The sequence below is a fragment of the Pipra filicauda genome, unplaced genomic scaffold, assembly GCF_003945595.2.
Source record: "Pipra filicauda isolate LSUMZ 115617 unplaced genomic scaffold, ASM394559v2 scaffold163_size1657671_pilon, whole genome shotgun sequence".
Classification (NCBI taxonomy): domain Eukaryota; kingdom Metazoa; phylum Chordata; class Aves; order Passeriformes; family Pipridae; genus Pipra; species Pipra filicauda.
The window spans coordinates 1,505,328-1,521,189 of NW_024104140.1; the positions used below are offsets into that span (position 1 = coordinate 1,505,328).

At 42.4% G+C, this 15,862-nt stretch overlaps 1 long non-coding RNA gene across 1 annotated transcript; it reads right to left on the reverse strand.

Moving 5' to 3' along the window:
- Positions 1-1,335: 1,335 nt before the first annotated feature.
- Positions 1,336-4,618, reverse strand: LOC114000713. The gene is made up of 3 exons (XR_003545351.2): positions 4,532-4,618; positions 2,266-2,412; positions 1,336-1,724 (listed from the first exon to the last, which is right to left on the reverse strand). It is a non-coding gene; the product is annotated as an uncharacterized LOC114000713 (long non-coding RNA).
- Positions 4,619-15,862: the final 11,244 nt, after the last annotated feature.

Consider the following 15,862-nt stretch of genomic DNA (forward strand, 5'->3'; position numbering starts at 1 on the left):
TATCTTGCTCTAGAGAGGTGTGTGTTCAACAAGTGAGCTAACCTGGGGCTTCACACGTGGAATCTTTGTTGCAGAATTCAGAGCAGCCTTTTGGATATGCCCCTTTGTGCTGGCAGAAAGTCCTCACAGCTTCGGCAGCTGGAAGAGGAAGGAGCTTGCCGTGGTCTTTGCTCCCCTTATCTCCAGGAGGGCTGAGCAGAGCTCCAGTGTAAGTACAACCAAGTCTGGGTTTTCTATGAGTGAAGTGCTTGTGGATCACAACAGACACTGCTGCTAGGATGAAGTCTGTGTGCTCCCAGTTTTGTCGACGCTGTGGAGAAGTCAACAGCTTCCCTTGTTGGTATTTTGCACCTGGCAAGTACTTAGCTGCCTCGTGGGTCAGTGCTGCAGAGCATGCAGAGGTGATGTGTGTCCATCAGAGTAATTTTGGGGAAGAAGGAAGAGGAGCAAAGGAAAGAAGTCATGGCATTAACAGCGCACGAAGGCAATAGCCACCAGTGGTCTGCAGCACTGATGAAGGTGGCACAATAACTGAGCCAACAAAACTACCCATGAGCTTGGATGGTAGTCACCCATTAGTTGGTGTCTTGTTCCCAGTGTACTAATGCAGACCAGCAGTTTCAGAGACAGCTCAAGATGCAGCATGTGCGTGTGGGTGAGGAACGTGCGTAGTTTTCCTGCAGGAAAGCACATGAGCTTCACAGGGCAAATAGAGGCTAGTTATATATTTTCTTTTTAGCTTTCAGAAAGGTTTTAGGGTGGCTTTGGGCTGCTGATGGTTTTACTTGGATGCAGTTCTTGAAACTTGTATTGATTTCCATAGCAGGATGTCTGCTTCTGCCCTGTTGGTGTGTTGGTTACCACAGCATCAGATATTTGCCATGAGCAAAGAACAGGGTTAATATCTGTTGTGTGTGTATCTTCCCTTGCTCTGTTCCCTGGTGGGGCAATCTCTGTGGTGGTTTATTAAATAGCTCTTGTTCTATGTGCCTGTTCCTCTCCAGTGAACTCCAGCAGTGGAGATGGAGTTTGTAAAAGAGAGAGCATCTTTTCTCTGTTGTTTGTCTCATGCTCTGCCCATTTGTAAGTACTTAGCATTGACAGGCTCTACAGATCTGTTATTATTTCTTTAAGATGAAATCCCACAGTCACACAAATGTCAAAACCTCAGACTTGCTCCCTCTGTGTTGCAAGAGACTTCTGCTGCAGCAGTGATGATGTACAGAGTGGTGGTATCTCATCTCCAGAACTGCCTCTCCTCAAAAGCCCTCAAAAGCTGGGATGGACAAAGAACTCTATGGAGCAGAGCAGGCATTCCCCAAGAATATTTTCAGTTTTACTTCCCTCTCAGTAGAAGGCTACATACTTCACAGTGGCCCTGTGAAGCTCACTTCTTTTTTTATTCACTTTACTTGTTCACACAGGCACTGTCACAGCAGTTACTGAGCTACACCCTCTGACTGATGAAAATGCTTAACTTGCAGGGAGATGGCTGTTTATTCTGGAGGTCAGTGCAAACATTCAGGAATACCTCCAGGATTTTTTTCAGTGATCCACTTGGTCCTTTTTGCCTGGACTGTGTGTCTGTGTCGAGTGTCCAGCCTATCAGCTTGGAGCTACAATGTTGGGCACTGACCAGGGTAAAGCATCTGCATGAGTGATGTACTATGACCTTTTCCATCTCAGATTTTGTTTTCAGGGAGGAATCCATGTGGGATTAGCACCTGAAATAAGAAGTGAAAAAGGGATGTGATAAAAAGAGGAAAAAACTGTACTGAGGGGAGTTACATATAGAGAGGGGAGATGAAGCAGGGGAAAGCAAGCAGTTTAGCTAAGAAATGTTGCCACTAAGAGTGAGATGTGCCTTGTTTTTTAGTATTTAGTGGTGAACAAAAGATGCTGGAAGACTGACTTTTATACAGGTGGAAAGATAAGATACCTGGGCTCTGTGCCTGTCCACTCATTTATATTCAGAATAAGCTATTGATAAGTCTGTTTTTCCAGGCTCATGAAGCCCAGGAAACTCAAGAGCTGGTCAGAGACAACTATGGGTCTGGATGTGGTGCTGCAGGGTTAGTAATGGCAGAGCACTTTGATGGCTGTCCTGGAGTCTCAGCTACAGACAGTGTTTGTTTTTGTTTTTGTTTGTTTCTTTTTCAATTTGGAGACTATTACAAAAATGTGGAAATCTGCACCTTCCCCCCCCCCCCCCCCCCCGCCTCCACCCTTCCTTCCCTTTCTGCCCCACATTTGATGGTTCCTTACTCTGTATGCAACAGCAGATGTGGTCTCACAGGGAGGGAAGGGCAGGTATCAGAATTGTCCAGATGAAGCCCAGGAAACAGGGAGAGATCAGGTGAAGAGCTGGTAGGAAATGTAGGCAGTAGTAAGGATCTGTGCCAGCAGGTACATCTGCAGAAGAGAAGTGGAGGCAAAGCCACAACAATCACTGCCCAGAAGGTGATGGGAAAATCAGAGTACACTGAGAGGACAGCAAAGAGTGAAACAAGCAAACCTACCACAGGGAAACCCCCTGTGTATCTCTAAGGTCCCTGTTCTTTGCAGAGAGCAGCACAGAGAGGAGCTGTGAAAATGAGAGGGGTTTGTGAGGTAGGAGAACAACTCAGGCAGTCAGATGTGCTCAGTCAGAGAAGAGACAAGACAACCGTGTTTACTCATACATAAAAGGCTGCTGCGAAGATAAAAGAGTTAGACCAATTATTTCCAGTTGCTGGCAAAGGTTATTCAAAGATAATGAATTTTGAGGGCCATCAAGGAAAATCATTAAAATAATCCAGTGAAACTTGTTACTTGTCAAGTTTTAGTTCTCTTGAAACAGAAAGAAAGGATATCAGTGGGCATGTGATCAGCAACATAACCGAGAATATAGCTGGCAACCAGGGCCAGTTATGAAATAGCCAGTGGAGCCACCTTTCAGAGAGTTTGCAGGACAGAGCTTAAATACGCTGCTGTGTGAAGGGATGCTTTCCTCATACAGATTCCAGCAGAGCTTCAAATCTTGGACCCTGCCTTCCCAGCAGAAGGTTCAGTTGCTGAAGTTACAGAAGGGCTCTTTTGAAATGAGGAAGGAGCAGTCAGCTTTGCTTTTACTTTTTACTTTTGCTTTTTACTTTTGTGATTGGATAATGATTAATAGTTATAGTGATATGTACTTTAGTCCAGTTTTATGAATGTAGTAGCTACATCTTGTCACTCTGTATGGATTTGTATGTCACCGTGGCATGGTGCAGATTAGTTGAGTAATATTAAGTGCAGAAAGGGAGTAGTCTGCAGAACATTTTCATCTGGCCTCTACCTTCCCCAGAAATGCCAAAGCATGTAGAGGCATGATAGTTGATGAAGATCTTGGATTTCAGCACTGGACTCAATGACCCACTAGGGTGCTGTGTGTGTACAATGAAGTAATGGCACAGAATTTATGAAGGCAAATTGACCTGATTTGCCAAACCAAGATGTAACACCTAACTACTCTGGATACACTAGGTTGACTCCAACTGTCATTGGAGTGCAAATTCTAGCCAGAGAGAGAAAGTCGGCAGTAAGAGCAAGTTATAAGTGGTAAATCTAAATGAAAGATCCAATCAATCTTCCACTGTTTGTTTTAGTAACTTCTGCTGAATGGTCTGTGACAAGAATGCTGTAGCATTAACCCAGATTCTTATCTCTAATGAGGGCAATTTTAAGCTAGATTCTGACATTCTTGCTTTAATTAAACTTATTGGCATTTTAAATCCATTTGCTTGCTAAGAGACAGATTACTATATAAAGGTCTGACCAAATATTATGGGAAAACTATAATCTAGTTTTGCTTATACCTAACTCTGGCCCCATCTTCATTTTTGCCATGCATTTTAGTTTATTCTTGAATATTGTGTTAACGCTGCTGGCATATTGAACTGAATATAGAAGACCATCTTAATATGGTCTGTGTTTATTTGATCAAACCCTTGATCTAGTGCTTGAAATTTGTTGCACATGTGTCTTCTTGCAGTAACTCTGCTGACAAATAATTCACTGAGTTTGGCATGCAGTAATTCTTTTGCACTGACTGTCATGTTTTCATCTGGTCCAAGGTTATTTCTCCTCTTGCTTTCCGCCTCCCTTCTCTGGCAGCCGTTCTCACCCCAGCAGAAGGATGCTGCATGGAAGGCATACCTCCTGCAGGCACCCTGTGGGTACTTCTTTCTTAATGTTTTCTGTAAACTGTGGCAGCTGGAGAGCATGTACACAACACATTGAGCCTGCTTCATCGGCTGGCAGAGGGAAAAAGACAGAAACCTGCAACCTGAAGCCACTCTAGTTGTCCCATGCCAACCGGACTATTAATGTGAACAGAGCCTGCTGCCCACTTTAGGATAGTTCACTGAATCTACAGGAAATCTTATTGCATATAGAAGAGAAATTGTCACAGTAACTGGAAATTAAATGTATTATCCCTACATCACAGGGTAGGCAGTGTTTATTTGTATGTGTCTGTATAATCTAGTGTAGCATTGGGCAGCAGTCTGACCTCTGGACTGATTTTGCAGATGGGCTTATATCACCGGAGACTGTTCTTAATTTCCACAGGAGAGCGTGAGGGGAGAAAGAAGATGTGTTACTCCTACACAAAGCGTGCAGTCACAGTGAATAATGAGTGATGTCTCTGCAAGTAGCCCTGCAGTCCTTTATGAGGTAACGTGGTCTTTGACGTCAATGGCAAGCTAACTTCCACAAGAGCTGAACCGGGACTGCAGGATTTGGTTTCATAGGGTTTTATGAAGCACAACTGTCACAGCCACTGAAAGAAATCAGGATGTACTTCACTGGCAGTCCTCCTGGTTTATCTACTCATGATGCTTTTTGCTGCTGCCTTGGTTTATGGCATTGCTCCTCTGGTGTGTATTTTTGTGTCCACACTCTTCTGTCTGTTTTTCTTCACCTACTCAGTTAAGGCCATGAAGTGGGTGAGTAGGGTAGGTTTGTTACTCAACAGCTTCAATCTGAGTCACTCTTGCAGGAAATGAAGGGGGACATGAGCTGTTGGGAATTCAGTAGGGCGCCAACTGCTGCCTTCGTGTTCAATTTGTGTAGAAGGGCACTGTTTGTAGCCTTTGTTTGCAATACAATCCCTAAGCCAGTAACACCCAGCTGTGTATTCGTGCTACACTGCAGGGTCAGTCATACTGCTTTTTGTCTCCCTGTGGGAAACAACATCACGAAACTGCGGGGGAAAACACATGTCTCCAACAGAAAAGTCTGAGTGCTTAAGAGAAACGTGTGCTTTTGGACAGTGGGGCTTTTGGTGGAATTACATGCTGCGATAATGCCTGACTCTCCAAGCAAAGACGTACGTGAGTGAGAATAGATAATCTCACCTATTTGTGAAGCCCTGGTAAGGACATAACATCATTAACCCAACCTGTTTTCCCTGCCTGGCACTTTCCAATTATATTCCACTTGATTTATTTGTTTAGTGATGAACTTCATTTCCAAATGCTACTGTTCATACTGGGAACTTCCCGTGGTCCCAGAAAACAGCTTTCACTCATCGTTATAGACAGACACCTCTTTTGGTAAAAACTGGGAAAAATTTCTGGTCCTAAAGCTTTTGTCAGGGATGAGCAAAACATGACTGTGTGTGTGAAGAGAAGAAACATGAGAATAAAACCAGCAACAGTCTTAAGACCAGTCTTAAATGAAATGCATTTTTCAGAGGTGGGGATAAAGGCAGTTTTTTGCAGCACCTCAAGAGAGGTTCATGGGAGAGCTTTCTGTTTTGGAGCAGAAAGCCCCATGGGGAATATGGTGCCTATGGGGAAGGCTCTGGCTCAGTTCACTTGAAGAGTGCATTGATCCTGGTGGATGGAGGGAAGCAGGCACAGCCAGAGTGGCCAACACCAGCCAGTTTGTTTGCAGGCTGTATTTTCTGCAAGACCTACAGATCAGGGACCAACTCTTGTCACATTTTAAGAGAGGTGTAAGTGAGCTTCCCAGCTGATAAGGACACGTAGTTGTCTAGCTTTCAGTGCCTTCTGTTCTTTGATAGCTTCTGTGCCAACTTACAGCTGCATTTATGTTACCTTCCGCTCCCACCCCCATCTTATTCCCTGTAGTGTAGTTGTGGAGTTATGCTTTCTCCCTGGAAGAAGGGAATAAGGAACATCGATTTGGTGTTATCTGGGATCCCTTTCTCAGTGCATTTTAGACATTTCTGTGTGTGGTGGATTGACCTTGACTGGACACCAGGTGCCCAACCAGCCACTTTATCACTTCTATCATCAGCAATATATTGGGGAAGAAAATAAGACAGAAAATCTTATGGGTCAAGGTAAACACAATTTAACTAAGCAAAAGCAATGTCCATATGTGGAAGCAAGGGATAGATTTATTTGCCATGTCCCATCAGCAGGTGAAGTCCTGCCACTTCGTGGAAGGTAAGGCATCAGTATGTGTAAGTGGTAGCTCCAGAAGACAAACCTTGTAATAAAGAATGTCCCCACCCATTCTTCCTTTTAGCTTTTGTTGCTGGAGCAGATATCATATGGTATGGAATATCCCTTTGGTCAGTTTCATTATGCCCCCTCCCCCCCCCCCAGAATCTTGCCCACTCCAAGCCCCTTGGCTTTTGGGGAAGGAATGCTGGAAAAACAGGCTAGTGCTCTTCCATCACTGCTCAGTGATAGACAAAACACCAGTGTGTTATCAACACCTTGCTATGGGGAAAATACCCAATACACTGTAGTGTCATGCTCTTTGGTTTCACAGTTTCTGAATGCTGCCATCATTATGGAACACCACCAGAAACTTGCCTTTCTATGCTGGAGCAACCTGAGTACTTGGGCTTGTAAATACCATCCATTTCACCAGTGTGGCAGGTAGAAAGGTTATTTGTCCAAAGACTCATGGGAAATAGGTGACAGGAGGAGAATAAATCTGTGCTGGTCTTCGAATTACTAAGTCACTGTAAAATCAATTAGGTTTCTCCTAGGTGAGGGCCTTGTGCTGTTTGTTTTGGCTTGTGTCACATCAGTCATTCTCACTTGTGCTGCATAGTGGTTTTTTGAGCCTGTAGACCTCAGGTTTTTTTTTTCAGACACGTAGGAAAAGTTCTACCACTTCTAGATTTACAGTGAAGTTAAGGGACATAGAGATGAAATGAAGACTATGTTTTGATGCAGATTGCAGTGCTTGGTAATAACTGTTCTGGGCCTGGCCACCCTGATTGAAGTACTGCTCTGTGTGAGGGGACACAGGCTGGAGGTGAGAAGCCAGGACTCCGTGCTGTAGTCCCTGTGCATGTGAGATGCTGATGTCCACACCATGTTAATGCCTGCAGAATGTGTTGCTATGAAAATCTTTGATGTGCTACAGGCACACTGGAGCACAGAGAGTATGGAAGAAGGGGTGCATTTCCCTGGTGTCTCACTGATTGAGTAGAGCTTAGAGCATGGTGAGGATAACACCAAGGTCGTGGGCCATTCACTTAAGAGTTGGACTCAGTGATCCTTGTGGGTCCCTTCCAACTCAGAACATTCAGTGATTTTGTGATTCAGAGTACTCCCTTGCCAACTGAAGCAATTACATGGAAAGTTCCAGTTTGTCTCTGCTAGTGTGAGAAGATTAGGGAGAAAAATCCTCTTGGGAAGTGCTGGGACAGTGATTGTGATCAGGATTTCTCAGGTGATATGTGGAATTCAGGAGAGATGTCAGCCTCTGGCAATTTTGGTTTTCATTAAGTTGTGCTTGCTGAGAGCCCAACCTCCGTTCTGCAAAGCCAGGTCACTGGTGTCAGAAGACCATGTGGGAGGTGTGGGTTCTTGCTGGAATGATAATGTGCTGATGAGGGTTGTCCAGGAGGGGTGAACAGGAGGAGGTCAGGTGCAGACTCCTGACAAGTGCTGTTGCTGACGGAGGCTGTATTTTGATGTCCTATGAGAAGAAAAGATCACATCCTTCCATTTTGGAAATTTTCTTAATAGAACTGGGTGCTGTGCTAGATTCTTGGTGCCAGTTAATCAGGCAAATCTGTACAGATATACACTGACTGGACAGTAAACTAATGCTCTAAAAAGCCTTCTTAGTTAAAGCAAGTCTCACCAGAGTTCAGCACAGTTTGACACAGATTTTGCATATTTTCCCCTGCTTATTGGAGACTGTATGTGCCAATATGGTAGTTCAAGGTGATCTTGGTTTAATAAAGAGTTTAAAATGGTCAGCTCTTACTCAGCGTCTAGCAATGCAATTTTTTGTTCTTTGAACTTGCTACAGACTCGTCAGGTCCTGCTTCTGAGGAAAGCGAAACTGCCTTGTGACACCTTGCTGCACTGGGCTAAAAACTCTGATGGGCAGTTTGTCTTCCCAGTATTGTTGTAGCTGTAATGGTCTGAGGACACTAGGCAAGATTTTGGGTGTGAATACTAAGTTTTACTAATTTAGTCAGTATAATGACAAAGCAAAGTACATAGCTGGTTACCACAGGAACTTTTAGACAGAGGACTTTTTTTTTTTTTTTTTTTTTTTTTTTTTTTTTGTGACTGTTTTGTTGTGAGTTGGGCTTTGGCTTTGTTTTTGATATTTTTTCTTCCGAGGTTATCTTTTCTAGAAGTCTTAGTCCTAGACAAGAGTGTAAGTTCATGCCAGGCAAGTGCTAGTCTGTGTGAAGGTAAACACACAAGATATTAGTGACAGAAGTGTCACCAAGTGTCATGGACAGTCATTCTTCTCAGTGGCTGAACCATTTGTCAAATTGTGCTTTAAAATATATTTACATGATTGTTCTGCTTTCTTGAGCAGGCCTCTGCAATTTTATGTAGATGAGTTTTCTGCTTTATAGTGGGAGGCACATGAGATGAAATCTGATGGTTTTACTTAGGTATTTGTATGCAAATTTGGCATTTCTTTTAAAAAAAAAAAAAAAAAGCCAGGTTATTTTTATACAGAAAAATGCATGTTGTTCATTTCAGTGACTGCAGCAATTCTGCCAGCTCAGGCATTAAGAATCCTTTAGTAACAGTGAATGTTTTCTAGAGGACAACATAAAGTGACAACATTTACTTCAACTGCCCGAGTTGAAATTATGAAATTTGCTGTGTTTTTAACCTGAATTACTACTAACACAACCACCATCTTACCTAGTGACTAGATCTGGGCCTTTCTTTGCTTTAATATAATTTGTAGTAAGAAGCAAAAACGAATATGTAAGTCAGTGGGGCACTTGTAAATTTTATAGAGTGAGAGATAAGAGTGTAGCACTTTTTCACAATGTGTTCTCTGGATCTGTAAGCAATTAAACTAGTTAGTAGAGGAGAAGAATAAATGGTAGATTTGGGGATTTCAATTTAGAATCAAGCGACCGGTGGAGTCAGACAGGGCATGTGTTGTTGAACGTGTTTATAACTGTTAGGACAAAGGAAGTGAATAGTGAGGAGAAAAGTTTGCTGATACTGCTAACCTTACTCAGAGTTCTAAAGATAAGGGCTATATCAAAGAAGGATGTCATGAGACTGAATGGAGCATAAACAGGCAGCTGAAATTCTGTGTAGCCAAATGTAAAAGAAAACACATGGGAAGAACAATCCTATCTTTACACATAAAGGACTCTGGATTGATTGTTTTTAACGAGGTGTGAGGTCTTGGTGTTATAGTGGAGCTATGTAAATGTCAGTTCAATGCACAGCAGCAGTAAGCAAACGAGGGCACAGAACAACATAACACTGGAAGGGAATAGAAGGCTAAATGACAAACATCATTATTTCACTGCACAATTCCGTACTGCTCCCCAGCCTGTCCCTACCATGCACAGTCCTAGTCAGTGATAGAATAGAATAGTTCAGTGGAAGGGACCTACAATGATTGACTAGTCCCCCCGCCTGACCACGTCCAAGCTGACCAAAAATTGAAGCACATTATTAAGAGCATTGTCCAAATACCCCCTAACACTGACAGGCATGGAACACTGACCACCTCTCCAGGAAGCCTTTTTACAGTGTTTGACCACTGTCTCGGTAAAGTGTTTCCTAATGTCACATCTGAATCTCCCATGGTGCAACTTTGAACCATTTCTGCATGACCTGTCACTGGATACCAGGGAGAAGACATCAGCACTTCCCCCTACTTTTCCCATTCACAAGAAGCTGTAGAGAGCAATGAGGTCACCCCTCAGCCTCCTGTTCTCCAAATTAGGCAAACCCAGAGTTTACCACTGGTGAATAACTAGGAGAAAAGCAAATATACAGTGAACTCTCTTAGCATAGTCCTCAGCTCCCAGCACAGGGTCTTCCAGAGCCTGAAGTATCCCTGGAGTTAGAAGCTGGATTTCATTCCATGGATTTGCCTGATTTACATGGAAGATTTACTTTCTTACTAATCCAACCTGGTGTCACACTTTGAGTTTGTCCCTGGCACAGATGGGCTGAGAGCAACGCTGGAGTGCTGCTCAGCTCCATGGCATTTCTCAGCATCTCTTCCTGTGCTTCTTTGGTAACAGGTGTGTTCCTGTCTGTTATTCCCTCCATGACTGCAAGGAGCACTGCCTCCTCTGCTCTTACTTGCTGGTGGGGAAATGAAGCATTTTTCAATTTCCCATCCCACAGCATGCCTGGGGTGGAGGAGTGTGCCTTTGCTTTGAACCATGTGCACCCTGGAGGGTCTCACCCTCCTGATGTGCTGGTGGATGTGCTGAATAGCATGAAGTGTGTGGCACAGGTGGCAGTGAAATGTCATGCGTGTATATCTGTGCCAAAAAACGGAGCTAAAATCCTTAACAGTGGAAAGGCAAAACCAAACCAAAAAAACTCCAACCTCAAACTCTCAGAAGAGAACAGTAAAAGAAGACTGTGTTTTGTGAAACAGGATTCAGTGAGGATTGTCCGTGGATGAACAGCTGCAAAGTGGCACTCAGAGATTTTGCTCAGAGGGTCACTGGATCACAGGAGGTCAGAGTAAAGCCACTGCACTGGAAAAGGTCTAAAACTGTTTCCAGAGAAAGCTAAGCACTTTTCCTGCTGACTCCTCACACAGTACTGCGAGAATAGCTAATGCTGCTTGAGTCTATTGCAAATTGTCAATTTTCTGTCCATTAATAAATTTTCCCCCGTATTGCAAGAATAAACTTCATGCATTGTGTCATCTTTTTCATATTGACAGGTCTGCTGTGCCACTATTGAATTAGCCCTAAGAGGATTATTTTCTCCTAGATTCATCTTCCTTAAAATAATTCTGAAAAAGCTTTGGAAATTATGTGGACATAGTTTCCAGCACCTAATTGTTCTCAAGAGAAGATATAACTTCTTTTTTCAGAGTGGGTATGCTTATATTATAATGATGACAACTCTGTTAATAAATTATTCCATTTGATAACTTAAGAAACAAGGGCAAAAATCAGAAGACTATCAAGAGTTTTTAAGAACGGGGCAAATAACAAATGCATTGCAGATTTTCTTTTAACTTTCCTGTCTGATACATTCTCTTGAAGTGTAAACATGTTTTAAGAACAGTACGTGGGGAAATTTTGAATATGAGCTCTGCAAAGAGGAAAAAGAAAGCTGTCAGGTATTTTAAAGAGATTTTTTAAATGTCATTATGTATAGTGAAATAGGTGTATCCAAACCTCACCCCTAAATTTTTGGAATAAAATCACAAAATCTTTGGCATATAAAACCAAAGATGAAATGTAATTTTACTTCTGATGAGAAAACAAAAAACCTCAATAACCTTCAAATTATTTCTTACATGAATGGAAGTCATAACATAAAACAAACCATTATCATTTTTCCTTGAGTCATGAAGTGGAAATAAAAGACAACTGAAAGATTTGAGCCAGTTTCTGTCTCAGGACACATCACCAGAACTTCACTGAAGTGACAGCTGTAACTGTAGGCTGAATTAGACCCCAAATACAAGGCTTTAGCAGTATAGCTTCTATTGATATACACTGTAGCTTTGTATTTAATAGCAACTGTATCTGGTGTAATTCTTCTGTATTTCATGTGTACAATTGCTTTTCCACAGTTCCAAAATAGATTAGAGCAAATTTGGCAAAAGCAGATCTGGTTGATGAATTCAGTCTCTTTCACCTTCATCGATGCTTCTACCTCTGTATTCTCTGACACCTAAATAAAAGATTATTTTATTCATAAGTTTGGTTATTGAAAATCACAATATGAAAAAAATTGTATTTATGGAGGTGAGTGCTCTCCAAAGTCTTCAGAAAAGGTTTTTATTATTTATTCATGGTTATCACTATTATTCAAAGCATTACTATTTTATCATTCACATATTAGAGTTACTGAATAGTTAAAACATCTGATGGATAATTTATGAGTGAAAAAGGAGGACTTCTCTGTTTATTAAGAAGGTCACACAAGCAGACAGAATCCTATAAATCTTAAATGACAATTCAAGACAAAGAAAAACTTGTATTTGTTATGTCATTTTAATGAACAAGGCCTACATTCAGATTATCCTTGAATGCAGATATCAGTTGCAGATACTGTGATTTTTATTAAGGTTCTATAACAATGACACTGCTAAAATTCACAACTTCTAACAAGCAGCAGGAAGAAAGAGGATCACCACTGTGCAGGATTATCCTATTCAAGCAAGCAAATGCTGTAGATTTCTGTGCTCCTTCCTCACTTAAACTTTGTTAACATTGTGATTCAGTGCAGAATCAACAGAGTAAGGTCAGTGCTGGGCTGGTCAGCACATTGAACTTTGGCTTTTAACTGTGGATAAACTGCTCTCAGAGGTGAACACCTGGGAATAAAGTTTGAGAACCATGGCCCAGTACCACATTAATGCTTCAGATGATCAAGGGGATGTTGGGTGGAAAGGGTAGGCAGGCACCATACTCTGTGCAGTTACAAATACTGTCAGATCTCTGCCCCCACAGATCCACAGAAAGGCTCAAGAGGTACTGGGTCCTGTACACACAAAGTGGTGCACTCATGGTTGTAGCCAGGGAAAAGGATCCTCTCTTGAACTGTTTCTTCTCTCATAGAGCTGAGCAGGGAGAGGGTGTTCGTGTGGCATCATCTAAGAGAGCATCACGTGGGCTGGGCCACCTGGAAGGGGGTCTTCACAAGGGAAGCAGGAAGTCTCCAAAACTGATTGGCAACTTGAGACTCCATGTTAAAAGCACTGCCAAGCAGCATGTAGTCTCAAATACTGGCTGTCTCATGTCAGAGCCTACGCACAGAATCCTGCTCAAAGGCCATGCTCAGCAAAGTAAGTAGGAGCAACCTAGTGCTCATTTAGCCAGGGCCACCTTAGCATGCAGAGCTTACCTCGGTGGAGCCGGACCAAGACATTGGTAGGACTCTGAAATGACACATCCTGAAGGTAAAAATCTTTCCATCAGTTCCCAGGAATGCATATAGGCAGGTGCAGACAGATGAGTGCCAGTCTGGGTGGGTGGATGCTCTGGATAGTACGATGCTCTGGGATGTGCATGTGGGTAGTTTGCACGAAAGAACCATGGTCTCTAGGACATGCTTTATTTTGCCATTTTGAATGCCTGGGAAACTGCATGTGGATAGCAACACCTCCTTAAATTTTTATCCAGAAAAGTATTTGCAGTACTTCAGTCTGATGTGAGTTTCCCTAGCAGTCTGAGAGACCATTTATACCTCTAATGTGAAGCCCCAGCGATGTGAGCGATTTATTTTGTTTTGTTTTATATCCTCTGTTAGAGAGAGACTAGTGTACAAGCTCTAAACTGAATTTAAGATACATTTGGAGCAGCAAACTTTTCTGCCCAAAACCTGCCTAAATCCAGCAGGTTTAATTGGATCAGATTGCTCAGGGCCATGCCCAATTAAGTCTTGAGGGTGAAAGGGTGAAAATCTGACATCTCTGGGCAATCTATGTCAGTACTTAACTACCTTCATGGCAAAAAATATTTCCTGCTACCTAATCAGAATTTTCTGTGTTCTTACTTCTGTCCATTGCTTCTTGTCCTGTTGCTGTACATGCTTGAGAAAGGTCTGGATTTATCCTCTCTAAAACCTCTGATCAGGAAGTTTTAGTGATTAGAAAGGTTCCCCCTTTCATTTCTATTTTCCAAGACGAACTGTTCCTGCTTCAAGAGCCTTTCCCTGTACATCACGTATTCCAATTCCTGACCACCTTGGTGGCCTCCAGTGCATTACTCCAGTCTGTCAATGTCCTTTTTGTACTAGGGAAACCAGAACTAGACACAACACTCCAAATGCAGTATTGCAAGTGCCAAAGAAAGGGGAAGGATCACTCTACTGGACCTGGCAGTTACTTATGTACCAATACAGCTCTGGATGCAGCTGATCCTCTTTGCTGCAAGGACACACTGGTGGTTGATGTTTGACTTGCTGTCCACAAGGACACTAAGATCTTCTTCTGCAGAATTGCTTCTCTGACAGTCAACCCCAGCCTGTACTGTTCCATGGAGTTATTCCATCCGAGAAGCAGCACTGAGTTTTCTCCTGTCAGACTTCACAAGGTTCCTGTAGATCATTTCTCCAGGTTCCTCTGAAGAGTAGCCTTTCCCTCCAGTGAATTGTCCACTCCTCCCAGTTTGGTGTCATTCACAGCTCTGATGACAGAAGACACCATCTCAGCATCTTGGTCATTGATGAAGACATGAAACAGTTTTTGTGGCAGTCTTGATACCTAAAGGATGCTGCTGGCTACCAGTCACCAGCAGTTTATACCCACTGCATTGTTCACTTACCCAGCTCATATCTCACCCTTTTGGTGGTAGGGACTCCATGAGAGACTGTGTCAAAGGCAGTATAAAGTCAAAGTACACAACATCCTCTGCCTTGTGCATGGCAGTGGTCTCCTCACCATTGAAAATCGTGAGGAGAAGCAACCTTGAGTAAAGTTCCTCTGAAGGATTAGTGTCACTGAGGAGGCAGAAGGTTTGTTTAAGCAGCTATGGTTGAAGAAATCAACAGTTTGCAGTCACAGTGGCTTGACAGAAGCATGTGAAATGATTCATCAGAGGACGCTGGTGTTTTGGGGAGCAGGGCTCGTGGTAGCTCACAAGGTCTCTTGGAAAATCATGAGAACCTGGGACAGAAAATATGATAATTAAATAGTTTGGTTAGTTAGATAACTAGTAACTCATTGAGTGGGAACTTCATAACTGCACTGTCAACTGCAAAGTGGAGCATTTACTGGAGTGATAAGCAGATAAAATATGAGATCTCAGTATATCAAGGAATAATATGATATTAACAAAAACCAGAGAGTTTATAGAAGAAGCTTTAAGAAAGAAATGAAATACATTCCTTAAAGTTGATAAAGAGTATGTAGACAAGAAGATGAAATTTATGTGAAAGAGTTCATTGGAGAAAAGAGATCTGTAAGCAGTTCTGTATTTGGAATTCATGTGAGCTACTCAAGGCTAATATTTGAAAGAACAGTCTATGAAAAAAATTAGAAAAGAGAACAGTTCTTCTCAGGGATACTGGGGGCAGCAGTCAGGCTTTACCTGCACACCAGAGCTCACCTCACCCTTTGATGTTTTAGTTCTGGCCAACCTTTCTCTGCCTTTGCAGCTCTTTCATTAGTTGCAAAGTATGGCACTGTAGGAGTATTTTACAATCCTATCTTCTCAGTGCTCACAGAAAGGATTAAGGATTATATTGCTCTGGTGTCAGTGTAGAGGAGAAGATGATATAAGTATAAAATTCCTTTTTTGAGAGGAAAAAAAAAGAATAAATGGTATTCTGCTGTTTTAGTAAGCACTTGTCCAAACCTTATAGAGATATTTGTAAAGCATATAAGTACATTTCTGAAAACAGTAGAGGTTTGGATGCCAGTTAAGTGTTGTAATCAAAACTATTAACGCAGAGCTCTATAATGAAAGCTTTCACAG